The following is a 13,459-nucleotide window of genomic DNA, read 5'->3' on the forward strand; positions in this document are numbered from 1 at the left end:
TCTTAGAGTTCTAATCACAAGCAATCACTGACATGCAGTATTGCTTCATGGGTTTCATGGAACCCTAAAGAAGATTTTTATTAGGAACATTTTTCTAGCATGATTTTTGTAGAATGTATAATGCATAATGCCTCATGTTTAAAAAAACCCTAAAACATAAATGTGATTTTTAATGTAATTTGTTGAATTGCTATTTTCTGATCTTAACCCGCTTCATTTCAGAATGTGTTATTTCAAATGTAACTGTACAAGTGTTAACTCAATTCATTATCATGATTATTATTTATTATCTTAGTTCTGATTGCAACCCTGAGAAACCTATAGTAAAATGTAGTCCCTGTGCCAATAAGTTTGCAATCTAATTTGGGATTAATTCATGTTAATTTTGTTGAAACATTGTACATGTATGATACTTTTTTAAAGTGAATGTAATTCCTGTGGAAGGCACAGGATAAAAAATGAGGAGGAGGAAATCCTCTACTTATGTACAAAACAGGTTCACCATGGCCAGAGGCACTATGAGATGTGTTAAGGAAAGAGATAAAGGATCAGATTTATTTAGACTGTAAACTCTCTTTGGGGAGCAGGAACCATCTCTTTTGTTCTGTTTCCACAGTGCTTAGCACAGTGTAGTCCTAGGCTTTGACTGGAGCCATACAAACAATATGAATAAACAAAAGAAGTGTTAAGTATAAATATCTAGTCTTAAACTCTCAAAGCTAATCCTGATATAGCTACTATCTGTGCTGTTACAAGGAATAAGAAATCTCGTACATTTCATGAGCTCCCATTATCTTTTCCATTTCCCCTGCTTTGCCTTTTGGCAGGGTTGCAACTAACAACCATGAACTTCTGGTGTTAGATGTCTCCTGACATCTGTCCTGCCTCTGCTTCTCCATTTCTCCCTTGAATCTTCAATTAGACCTGGTACCTATAACTTCCCACACAAAGGCATTTCTCAGCTGTACTCTGCAAGAAGGGTGGGAAAAATTTCTTAAGAAATGTCCATTGCATGTTTCCCATATTCATTCAAGATTGTATTTGCTAGATTGGTCAGTTTTAGGTCCAGTAGTAATGTTTTTTTTTGTGTGTATATACACAATTTAAGAAGCTCTTTTGAAGTTTCATATATATGGTTGTCTCTTAGCACCACTTCTCATTTCCAGAGAAGCGTTCTCCTCTGCAAGGGTTTTCTGCTCTTTGTTCTAGCCAAACATGTATGCTTAACCATGTTAACTGTCCAGACTGGAGGTATCAACATGAATCCTGCTCACTGTTGCCTTTAAAGAGAGAGAGTTCTGTCTTAATTTTACTCCATATCACATATTAAATATTGACAGATTACTGCTGAGTTTTCATAGCTTGGGTGCATGGTTTCATATAGAGCTTTCCAGCAGATGAGCCAGCTGACAGCTTAGGAATTTTGAAACTAACCCTGTAGATGTGTGAGAATAACATAAAAGTAAAATATAACTAGACTGTGTCAAGTTAAGGCAACTACTATGCATTTGAATGTTTAGAACATTGATTTCTGCAATAAAGGTAAGATGGACAGTGGACCTAGACACTGGGTGCAGTGTTTGATGGCATGCAGGCCAAGGAACACTATGGACATACTGACAGGCTTTTAGACAACTGAGTTCTCATAGAGAGTACATATTTACCATTGATTATAGTAGAAGCAGGATCAGTCCCAAAATGTACAGGAAGTTAAGACTACTCAAAGGTATTTGTAAAATGTTTCCAACCTAGTCCTGATTTTAGCAACTGGATAAAAAATAATTTGCACTTTAGTTTATGGCTGTGCTTTTGTAGATGGATCTGCTGCACTAAAAACACTAAATAGCTTCTGAAAGAAACACTCTGAATTTCAATGACATACGTACCAGTGGGACAGAGCTGCTTAATTATTGCAAACAGTTATAAAAACCAACTGGCAAAAAATAGCAACGACTTTCCTCTTACAATCCTCCTGCTACTGAGGCTTAACTCAAACCTACCCTCAGGGATGAGAAAGTATACTTTTTATTAATGTCAAGTTCACTTAAAGATAAGCCCAAGGTTCAAAGCTTGGATCTGGGTCAAAGTTTCCCAAGGTTTGGTTCAGGCTCATCTTTAGTGGTTTCATATGATATCTATCTCTCTCTCTATCTCATCTATATATATAGATATCATATGAAATCACTAAAGATGAGCCCGACCCAAACTCTATTCTACTAAAGCAGCATTGAAAATTTGATAGTTCAAAAGAAAACTTAAATCTCAGATCAGGCCCCTCTGGTCACTGGCTGCCTGCCTCTTCTCTGGTCTTGTATGTATTCACATGGACTTATTCTCCTGATTAAACAAGCTCAAAGCAGTTCTGCGAGCAGGATCAGAGAAATAACATACTCTACTGAAGAACGGCATTTCACAAGACAGGCAAAATAAGGAGAGTAACCATGACTAATAAGCAATACTGCTATCTAGTGGTAAAAATATAACCCTACATTTTAATAGGTGTACTACTAATTAGGTGTACTAATATCATTTAAAACCTGTACACAACATAGTTCCAGCCAGTTAGGGTGACCAAACAGCAAATGTGAAAAATCAGGATGGGGGTGGGGGGCAATAGGAGCCTATATAAGAAAAATACCCAAAAATCGGGACCGTCCCTATAAAATCAGGACATCTGGTTACCCTACAGCCACTTGACTCTTCCCAGGTCTATTTTGCTGTTCTTAGATACACAAATGCACAGATATCTCCTCCCTTCACATGCTATACTCCATATCATAGTCAAATTCAGTTTTTCTAAACATGGAAGTATGCTCTTGTAGTTAACACATAGGGTGTAAGGGGATCACATTTCTAGTCCAAACTCTCTTACAACTTGCATGTGACCTTGGGCATGTTTTAACTAAAGCTGGTTGGGAATTTTTTTGAGAAACCATTTTTTTCTGAAAAATGCCAATTTATTGAAAGTGAAACTGTTCGCCAAAAAATATCAGTTTTGGTTCAGAAAAGAAAAATAGTAAAAATGTTTGGCAAACCAGAAAGTTTGTGTTATTTGATTCAAAATGACATTTCCTTTTGAAATTTTAGTAAAGTTACACTTAAAAAGGGTTGGGGGGGGAGTTAATTTCAACCTCATTTGAGTTCATCAAAACATTTTGATTAACCCAAACTGATTATTTTTTCAAATTTTCATTTCACACATTTTTTTACATTTTGACTTTTTCATCTCAATTTGGATAAGACAATTTTTTTAAAAACATCAAAAATTCACATGGGACAGGAAAAATGTTTCCCACTCAGCCCTACTCTTAAATGTTCTGTATCTTAGTTTCCCAGATTGTATCATAGGGATAATATTACTTACCTACCATGCCAGATGTAGTGACACATTCATTCATTAATGTTTGTAAAGTACTTGGAGATCCTTAGATGGTAAGCCATGTGAAAGTGCAGAGTGGAAGTTTGTGCCAGTAATTTGGAGAATGATGGCTCCTCAAATCCCATGGAGGTATTAATGGATACTTTAAATGAAGAAGGAAAAGTATATGTAGTTTTGTTTAGTTCTTGACTATGGCTGTTTTCCGTAGATTCCATGTCCTTCCTTCTGGTATCTTCCCTGTAATATATTTTTTTAAATACACACATACTTTCTTTCAATTGTTGTTAATCCTGGTGTGCAATTGATGCGCAGAAGAGATGTGTTCTTCCCTCCTTCCCTGTCAGGGGTGAAAGTAGAAATAGGGACTTACTGGTATGGGGCTGGGTTGGGGCCGGCTCTGGCCCCCGGAAGGGGTGGGGCCTTGAGCAAAGGGGGGGGTCAGAGCCAGCACCGACTACCGGGGTAGCAGCGGCAGCTGGGGGATCTGGCAACAGTTTAAAGGGCCCAGGGATCAGCCGCCGTTATCCCCCCCATGCCCTTTAAACCACTGTTGGAACCTCTGGCCACTGCTGCTACTCCAGGGCTCTGGGGGCTATTAAAAGGACCCAGGAGTCCCCTGCTTCTACTGCCCTGGCCCTTTAAATAGCCCCTGGAGCCCTGGGGTAGTGGCAGCAGGGCTCAGACGGCTATATAAAGAGCCCAGGGCAGTAGAGGCAGCGGGAGCCCCAGCCCTTTTAAATAACCCCTGGAGCCCCGCTGCTGCTACCCCAGGGCTCCAGCAGTGGGGCTCTGGTGACAATTTAAAGGGCCTGGGGCTTCAGCCACTGCTGGGAGCCCCAGGACCCTTAAATTGCCACCTTGGGAAGCCAGGCTGCTCTGGTACAGCGCACCAGTTTTTGCCAGTACACCGTACCGGGGTGTACCAGCTTACTTTCACTTCTGCTTCCTGCTCAGTTATGATAAACCCTGTTGTGAAGGGTTCTCTGGGGTGCAACCAGGAACTGGGGTACCACTGAGCTCTCTGTGCCGCCAGCCTGGGCTTCCTCTCACACAGTGATGCTGTGACAAGATGCTAATCCCTCCAGGTAGTGCACTTGTACAGATGTCCACAGGCAGGGACACACCCAGCTGAATTACATGAATGCTTTTACCAGCAACTCATGAACCAACAATAGAAAGGCTCCAGCCAATTCCCCACAGCTCCCCCAGCCTTGCACTCCAGAGCTGTACCATTTTGTCCTGGTCAGAATCCTGATTAGTGTAAGTTCATTACCCAGCCCCCTACTTCTACAAAGGAAAGCAGACGTGCACCAGCCCTTGCAACCTGAGTAGATTTCCCAAGCACTTCAACCAAAACACAAAATTTAAGGTAAAAATATAAAATAGATTTCCTAACTACAGAAGGATAGATGTTAAGTAATTGTAAGTAATAAGCATCAAATTTGGTTACCTAAGAAGTGAAAATAAAATTGCAATCTGAGTTCTATAAACTAGACAGGATTAGAATCAAGCAGTGTCTAACCCTGATGGTATAGTTCCTTAATACACAAGATGGGATTCTCCTTTACAGCATGAGACTCCCGGCCAATTCTGAATCTTTGTCCTCCAGATGTGCTTCTAGGTGTAGAGTTGTCGGGGGAGTGAGACCAGGTGATGGTGTCACGTCCCCTCTTTTATAGGTTCTTACAGCTTGCTGGAAAGGTCTTTTGCTATGACATGAGTCAAGCAGTGTCATCTGTGTTCCCTCTGAGAAGTCTTCATTGCATACAAATCCTGTGGTAGTCCTTGGTAGTGTGGATTCCGCTTAATGGGCCATCAACACTGTCTGGTTTCTCCATTGTTGTACCTGAAAGGTTGGCTGTAGGTGTTCCCAACCTCACAACATATTTACGTAACGCACACATAGTAAAACTTCATAACTTCCCATACAATGATAGCACATGCAATCCAACGGGATATTAATGTTTAGCAGATCAAGACTTTTAAAATGATACCTCACAAGCCATATTTTATACAAAATATATCATACTTATATGGTAGTGGTGAATATGGTGGTTCTAGGGTGCTGCTTTCAGGCAGAGTGCCACCCTGTATTTTCTGCTATTCCATACTATAATTTGAGATGTCATATTTAAATGGCAGCAAGGAAAGTTTAGGCTGAACATTAGGAAAAACTTCCTAACTGTGAGGGTGGTTAAACTCTGGAACAAATTGCCTGGGGAGGTTTTGGAATTTCTGTCATTGAAGATTTTAAAGAGTAGGTTACACAAACACCTGTCAGGGGATGGTCAAGGTAACACTCAGTCCAGCTTTGAATGCAGGGGATGGGACTAGAAAACCTCTTGAGGTCTCTTCCATTCCTACAAATCTGTGATGATATTTGGTTAAAAAGAATCCTCCTCACAATTCAAAGCTTCACCCACAATCCCAATAGAGCTGGATTTTTCTCATAAAATGGCTAGTCCATCCCCCCACACTGAGGCAGAATTATGAGGATAAAGTATACCTATGTTTAGATTTAAATTGAAGACACTAAGTTTCAGAGAGATTTCCATTTGGGTCACTTCACACTGCCGTTTTGGGGTTGTTGTTTTTTTAATTTACTATGAGCATGTTTTGGAAACTGAAAAACTAAAACTGTCCCCTTAAATCATAAATAGATTTATTTCTCTGAATAAAAGTGACAATGTAAACTGACATAAAATGAATTAAAAACATTTACTGTCCACAAATAACTGACAGAAAGATTACAAAATACTGACATATGCAAAAGCTAAGCAAATGAGTGGACAGAAGGAATAGCAGAGTGGATGGGAGGTTGGTAATGACAGGCAAAAATAATGCATTGCCAGATTGATTCGAGATCTGAACAACTGGATGAAAGCCATTATTTTATATAAAACCATAGCAATATGTGCTCTTAGTTTCCTAAGGAATCAGCAGACGGTACTGTCATAAACAGATAGCTAAGGGTTAATGTCTCTTTCACCTGTAAAGGGTTAACAAACAGTGACCTGCATACACCTGACCAGAGGACCAATCAGGAGACAAGATACTTTCAAATCTCGTGGAAGGAAGCCTTTGTTTGTGGGTTTTGGGTTTGGCTTTGTTCTCTCTGGGTCCTGGACGGGACTAGAGGTGCAACCAGGTTTCTGCCAATCTCCCTGCTACAGTCTCTTATCTATTCAGAATTGTGAGTAAGAAAAGGCAGTCATAGTCTTTTAATTTGTTTTTTTTTTTCATTTACATATGTGTACTTGCTGGAAGTAGCTTAAATTGTGTTTCTGCTGGAGAAAGTTTCTTTCTATTGTTTATAAGTTGAAAGACCCTGTAACTGTTTACCATCTAAAGTGCAGAGATAAACCTTTTACTTTTCTTTCTTTCTTTCTTTTTTATTAAAAGTTTTGCTTGTAAGACCTGTTAATTTTTTTCTCCTAGTTAAGGTTCAAGGGACTTGATGGGAAGAAGGGAAAGATAAATTTTCTCTTTGTGATATATTCACGCAGCTTGTATTGCCTCTGGGTGAGGGGGAAGGTAACACTCTTCTCAGTGTGGTGATTCAAGAAGTGGAATCAGGCAATCTCCTAGTGTTCCCAGGGCGGGAAGGAGCTTGGAGGAAGAAGGGAGGGGGAAGGGAATGGTTTATTTCCCTTTGTTGTGAGACTGAAGGAATCTGGGTCTTGGGGTCCCCTGGGAAGGTTTTGGGGGAACCAGAGGGTATAAGGCCCTAAAAATTCCTGATTGGTGGCAGCGCTACAGAATCTAAGATGGTAATTAAGCTTAGAGGACTTTATGCTAGTACCCATATCCTGGACGCTAAGGTCCAGATTTGGGAATTACCATAGCAACATGTGCTCTTAGTTTCCTAAGGAATCAGCAGACAGTACACACACAAAATGTTAAAAGAAAGTTAAAGTTGCAAAGTCAAGCACTCAAACATTAGAAAATGCCAGAAGTTTCCTGTGCAACCTTGGTTTGGCCCTCTTCAGCATATGCAGTATGATACAGTTATTAATTATATGATCATATACCATTTTGTCCGTAAGACCCCGCCTCATTCAGTGCATAAAATGGATGATGCTCATCGAAAGAGCAGCTCTGCAATATTTTATTTTCTCCACATTATTCAATATATGTTCCTAGGCGTTATTTATTGCCGGTTACTCTAAACCTTTCTCTGAAGATAGAATTATCAATTTCCTTGTTGGTTTTTCCTATGGCACACTTCCCTGTAGTATCAAGTACTTCACAAACAGTGATAAATTTATTTTCACAACAACCCTGGGAGATGAGGGAGTAACATTATCACCATTTTACAAGTGGGGAGCAGAGGCACAGAGAGAGAAGTCAAAAGTAGCTTCTGCTTTTAGGTATCCAAATAGAAATACTGACAACCTGATTTTTTAGAGTACTTTGCATTAAATAGCACTTTATATGTTTTGTTCCTCAGCACGGACTACAAAGTTGTAATGGAAGCCATCAAACTGCAACTGATATCCAGGGTTTTGGAGAAGGATTAGGATTAGAGTATTTTTCTTGGAGAGGGCAGGCACGGTATCAAGGAGCTGTGTCACTGCTTTAATCTCTTTAATTCACTATCTGTATACCATTATTTTTTTGCTACTGGGCAGTCATCATTGGCAATTGTAAGTCTAATTCTAACAGCACCCAGAACTTTTATATAGGCAAGTTTTATGATTTTGTAAATCTAAAGAAATTAACTTTTCAATAAATAAGTCGAGAAGCATATATTTATTTATTTATTTATTTAAGAGTTGAAAGATAAAGAATGAGATTACTATTGATGAGCTATCATTTTTAAAACACATTTGCGTAACTGTTCAAATGTTTACATTTGTACTACTACTTTTGACAGTACCAGAACTGATGGTGAAGTCCTCTGCTTATCCAGAAGAACAGGTACTTTATGGTTGATAGCAGTGAACACTTGATTTCCCTACTCCACCTTCCCATACAAACAGAGAGGCAGTAAAACACATGGTAACTGTGGTTCTAGTTTATTTGCAGGACTGCTTTCCGACAGTGAAGGTAAAAGCTCCAGAGAGCTTCATTATCTCTGGATATGTGGAACCTTTTAAAAGCTCATTACAAATAACAAATCCAAAGCTATTTGCTATCTTTAAATGCACAGTAAAGACCTGTGGGGGAAAAAAACAGGATTCACGTTGATGCATTCATAATAAATACTTACCATCTCTCTGTGCATTGTACATGGCCACAGCATGTGCCACGGGCTTCTAGTCTTTGAAAAATGATGTTGTCAACTGGCATTACAGAGCCTCTTTTTTTCCCTTTTCTCCTCTGGGGTCCTGTGTTAGTTCAGCTGAAATCAAGGGGAAAAAGTCTCACTGACTTTGATGGGAGCAAGATTGGTCTTTTGTTAAAATACCAAGAACTGCTGTCAAGGAAACAAGAATTAAAGAGCTAGTAGCAGGTGGTGCTAGTTGTGTCTGTCTAGTCCCAGTTCAATCTATCATCCAGCTATAAAGAATGTTGCCAAATTTAACAGTCTCAGCACTAGGGGAATTTACATGGAGCTTGTTAGGAATGATTGCTACAATTATTATTATTTTTCACACCAGTGGTCATCTTGCTGTTTTTCAAATGTGTGGATGATTTTTGCCAAAATGCTATGTGATTTTCTACCAAACAGGAAATCTGACTCTTGCAGGTAGTGGTCAGAGAATTAGAGGTAAAACTCAAGGCCCTCATTCTGACTTCACAGTGTTCTAAATAAACAGTGATGCCATATAAGAACATAAGAATGGCCATACTCGGTCAGACCAATGGCACATCGAGTCCAGTAGCTTGTCTTCCAGCAGTGGCTGGTGCCAGATGCTTCAGAGGGAGTGAACAGAACAGGGCAATTTATTGAGTGATCCATCCTCTGTTGTCCAGTCCCAGTTTCTTGCAGTCAGAGGTTTGGGGTCATCTGGAGCATGGAATTGCATCTCCATGCTTTTTTGCCTTGGTCTTCACAAACAAGGTCTGTGCTGTACTGGCAGCACAGAATGGGGAGGAGGTGGGTGGCCCTTAGTGATGAAAGAACAGGTTAAGGACTATTTAGAAAAGCTGGACATGCACAAGTTGATGGGGCCAGATGCAATGCATCCAAGGGTGCTGAAGGGGTTGGCTGATGTGATTGCAGATCCATTGGCCATTATCCCTGAAAATGTGTGGTGATTGTGTGAGGTCCCAGAAACTGGAAAAGGGCAAATGTAGTGCCTATATTTAAAAAAGGGAAGGAGAATCTGGGGAACTACAGACCAGTCAGCCTCACCTCAGTCCCCAGAAAAATCAGGGAGCAGTTTCTCAAGGATTCCATTTTGAAGCACTTGAAGGAGAGGAAGGTGATCAGGAACTGGTAACATGGATTCTCCAAGGGCAAGTCATGCCTGACCAATGTGATTGCCTTCTATGATGAGTTAACTGGCTCTGTGGATATGGGGAAAGAGGTGGACACGATATACCTTGGCTTTAGCAAAGCTTTTGATATGGTCGCCCACTGTATTCTTGCCAGCAAGTTAAAGTAGTATGGATTGGATGAATGGACTATAAGGTTGATAGAAAGCTGGCTAGATTGTTGGGCTCAACAGGTAGTGATCAATGGTTTGATGTATGGTTGACAGCTGGTATCAAGCAGCATGCCCCAAGGGTTGGTCCTGAGGCTGGTTTTTCTTCATTAATGATCTGGATGATTGGCTGGATTACACCCTCAGCAAGTTTGCAGATGACACTAAGCTGATGGGAGAGGTAGATACTCTGGAGGGTAGGGATAGGGTTCAGAGTGACCTAGACAAATTTGGAGGATTGGACCAAAAGAAATCAGATGAGTTTCAACAAGAACAAGTGCAGAGTCCTGCACTTAGGACGGAAGAATCCCATGCACTGCTACAGGCTGGGAACCGACTGGCTAAGAGGCAGAAAAGGACCTGGGGATTATAGTGGATGAGAAGCTGGATATGAGTCAACCGTGTGCCCCTGTTAACCAAGCTAATGGCATATTGGGCGGCCTTTGTAGAAGCGGTGCCAGAAGATCGAGGGAAGTGATTATTCCCCTCTATTTGCCACTGGTGAGGCACATCTGGAGTATTGCATCCAGTTTTGGTCCCCCCACTACAGAAAGGATGTGGACAATTTGGAGAAAGTCCAGCAGAGGGCAACAAAAATGATTAGGGGGCTGAGGCACGATGACTTATGAGGAGATGCTGAGAGAACTGGACTTGTTTAGTCTGCAGAAGAGAAGAGTAAGCGGGGTTTTTGATAGCAGCCTTCAACTACCTGAAGTGGGGTTGTCCCAACACAGGAGGGGTAGAAACTCTCTAACATATTCTAAAGAATAATCATTTCAGGAAAATAATAACTTATGGGTTTTTTCCTCATGAAATCTTCAATAATGCTGTCAAAGGCATAAGTGAATAATTTTATTTGGTGCATTGAAAAAAACAGATAAAGCCAAAAACTCAAAAATTAGGCAATACAGAATCTGATAAGTCAACACTTCTTTTCAGATTCTTTACTATAAATGTGGGAGTTCAAAAAAATCACATTACTGTAGTAAAACAAAACCCACTTCTTATCTTTAAAGTCACATTTTGTTGGAAATAATACTGTATCACTGAAATCCAGAGAGACAGACTCACCAGTCAGAGAAAAAAATTTCTTTTTATGAGCTCGTGTGGTTTTAGTCACATCAGAAAAATATGTGGTTTTTGCTCACTATAAAGAATATTGCACTTCTCTTTCCATACTGCTTTCATCAATCTTTCTCAATCAGTAGCTTCTTTTAAAAAAAAGCAATAGCTGTAGAAAGTGATAAAGCAGATTTGTTTCAAGACAAAAGAACAGTATTAGTCTTATATTTGTAAAATCTTTGATTCTGGAGGGAAAGAGCCCTCTCTAGCAGCATAGAAAATCACAACATACTTGTATTATTTGCTTGAATATGACGCTTGAGGTGCCTTATTTTGCCTTATATCGCTAGCTAACATATTTTTATTGATTTGTATTGTGGTAGCATCTAGAAGGCCTAATCATGGACCAAGACCCCATTGTGCTAGGTGCTGCAAATACACTGAACAAAATACAGTCCCTGCCCCAAAGAATGTATAAGACAGATTATAAAGGAATCTTGTGGACTGCAATAGAAGAACTTTACAAACATGTGGTGTTCTATCTCAAAAGGTGAACTTCCTCCAAAACTTCAAACACTTAGGGAGACTGAGGTGGAGAATTGCAACAGAACCATAGTCCTTTAATGTAAAAGTTACCTAAAATAATTATATCTAATAAATTCCTGAGTAACCTACAGCAAGTTTTCACTCTTAAACCCATGCTGGTCCTTTCCAGTTACATTATTGCTCTGAGATTCTTTCAATTTATCCTGAGATCACTTTTCATTGGATATGCCTACACTAGAGCTGGAAAGTGTAAATTCCAGCTTCAGGTGACATACCCGCGCTAGCTATGACGGTATTAGCGTGCTCAAAATATTAGTGTAGACACAGCGGTGTGAGCAGAGGGAAGGGCTAGTCACCCCAAGTACATACTGAGAGTCTCAAACAGGATTGTACTTTGGACAATCCCCTTCTGTGGCAATCTTCTTCTGTCACTTGTGCTACCATGGTTACACTTCTAATTTTAGCTACTAGCTCTTAACTGATCTAGCATGGGTATGTCTCCCCAAACTGGAATGTACCACCTTTCATCTCTAGTGTAGATGTACCCACTGTTTTGCATGTTACTGCCACCATAAAGCCCCTGAAATTGAAGTAAAAAGATATACCCCTTAAATCTATCCTTTTCAGAAATCCAAGTCCCCTTCAAGACAAAAGTACCCAATATTTTGTTTTCTGTGTACTGTGTTATAATGCAGTGTATTGGGATGGTTTCCTCATGCAAAGGTCATTTTCTTTTTCTGATCAACAATAATCTGATAAGTATTAGTGACTTGTTTTCCTGTGGCATCCTTCTCGGTAAAGTATTTAAAGGTAGGGGTGAGCCCTGGGTAAACTCCCACCATTCACCTCAAGGTAGTTTGTTTGGCATAACTCAAAGCAACTCTGATATTCAAAGATTCCCCCTCTTTTTCCCCAGCAGCTGTGGTTTTTAGTACCTGCTTCTGAGTAAATAACCATCACCTGTGGTAAACAATAGAGAATGACACACACCCTGCCACTCAACTCACTGAAACAATGATTTGGCGTTGTCTATTAATTGGCAAAGTTGTATTTGGCTTTTATCCATTCCCTGTGCCTGCATGCATTTTGTCATGTTAATTCTATACAGTACACACATTCATGAACCAAATAAACAAAGGATTTTCAGTAATGCCCCTGTGCAAAACATAGACATGTTTTTCATTCAAATTGCTACAAAATATCTCAGGGCTGCTCAAAGTTATGAAAGCTGCAGTGGGAGTGTTCCACCAGTAAAAACAGCTGGTTTTTACAATAATGGGGGTGGATATCTTTATACCAGGAGGAATCCCTGACTGCGCCTTCAGGGGAGCTTTCTTGCTGCTTTGTGCTGCCTGAAGAGCACAAAATGGCTAGATCAGAGGCCAAAGACCTGGCCCCTCCTACCTTTTAAGTGTTCTGCTTATCATTAATTTAACAGTGCATGAGGAAAATGAAACAATATTTTTAAAAAATGTCTGATTAGGCTAAAATAAGAACTAATCTCAGGTCTTCATGCCAGGCTCAAAAGTGAACAACTCTGATTCTTTCTGAGATCCGGAGATAGTTGAGTCAAATATTTGTTTGCACGTTTTTAAATGTCTATTTGCCGCTACTCTTTTTTCAGCTGGGTGTAGAACCAGAAATATATTAATAATACCAGAGTGGTTATAGTGGTGGTATTGAGTTAATCAAAATCAGGTAGTGCTGGAAGTGCGCCTGTCCCAGGAGTGCGCCTGTCCTTTTGAGTTTTCTAAACCTTAAAGAGTAAGCCAACTTCAGATACAGATTCAAAACTTTTGGATGCTTATTCAGCTGTTATAAGCTTCTCTCACTCAGGCCCAAATTCTAAACATACAATGACATTTTGTCCACTTAATTA

The sequence above is a fragment of the Gopherus flavomarginatus genome, chromosome 4 (genome assembly GCF_025201925.1).
Source record: "Gopherus flavomarginatus isolate rGopFla2 chromosome 4, rGopFla2.mat.asm, whole genome shotgun sequence".
NCBI lineage: Eukaryota > Metazoa > Chordata > Testudines > Testudinidae > Gopherus > Gopherus flavomarginatus.